Below are 1,342 nucleotides of genomic sequence, written 5' to 3' on the forward strand. Positions count from 1 at the left end.
ACCAGCCAAGCAAAGCAGAGTCAAATCTGCACGAATAACAGCATCCGGTCAGTGCTTTTCAAAGCAAAGGCTCCTCCAGCCTCTATAACCAGCCTCTCTCTCTATTCTCTCTCACACACACACTTTCTCTCTCACACACACACACACTTTCTCCCTCACAGTCACACACACTTTCTCTCTCACAGTCACACACACACACCACACACACACACACACACACACACACTTTCTCTCTCACACACGTTCTCCCTCAGTCACACACACTTTCTCTCTGTCACACACACACACACACACACACACACTTTCTCCCTCACAGTCACACACACTTTCTCTCTCACACACTTTCTCCCTCACAGTCACACACACTTTCTCTGTCACACACACACACTTTCTCTCTGTCAGTCACACACACTTTCTCTCTCAGTCAGTCACACACACTTTCTCTCACAGTCAGTCACACACACTTTCTCTCTCACAGTCAGTCAGTCAGTCAGTCAGTCAGTCTCAGTCAGTCAGTCAGTCAGTCAGTCAGACACACACACACACAGACACACACACACACACACACACACACACACACAGAGAGAGATCTCGGAACCGTAAACATAGAAATTGATTTATTTGAGATTTATTGGAGATTCTGACTTTCAAATTATATTTTGATTGTATTGTTCCACTTTGGCAATATAAACGTATATTTCCTCATGCCAATAAAGCCATTTGAATTGAATTGTGAGGATGATAGCTTTCTGACAGCAACAAAGAAATAAATAAAATATCACGGTAGATTGACAAAATAGTAAGCTTGGATACAGGAAGAGTGAAACAAAGTTTTTAAAAAATGGTCAGAAACAAGTATAAAGTATATGATTTGAACATGCACATCATTATCAGACCTACATTTAACCTTCAACGTATTGTCTATTGACCGACCTATTTTTTTTTTAGCACTTAAATTATGCCTTAAATGTTAAATGTTCAAGCTCAAATCATGTACACTTAACCATATTTCAGTCCATTTTCCAATGCATATTCAAGCATTTATATTCTTTATACGTGTGTACATTTTTGGGGAAATAAATGGTCACCGTGAGCTTTTCTTTAGGTGGACACTCTTCTGGTCACCGTGAGCTTTTCTTTAGGTGGACACTCTTCTGGTCACCGTGAGCTTTTCTTTAGGTGGACACTCTTCTGGTCACCGTGAGCTTTTCTTTAGGTGGACACTCTTCTGGTCACCGTGAGCTTTTCTTTCTCCATTTGTTAAAAAAATAAAAATGTGCACATCACACGTTGACCACACACATGCAAACAAGTGTATAAGTATCAATAAATATTTCCCTAA

This window comes from Electrona antarctica (genome assembly GCF_951216825.1).
Source record: "Electrona antarctica genome assembly, chromosome: 13".
NCBI classification, from domain to species: Eukaryota; Metazoa; Chordata; class Actinopteri; order Myctophiformes; family Myctophidae; genus Electrona; species Electrona antarctica.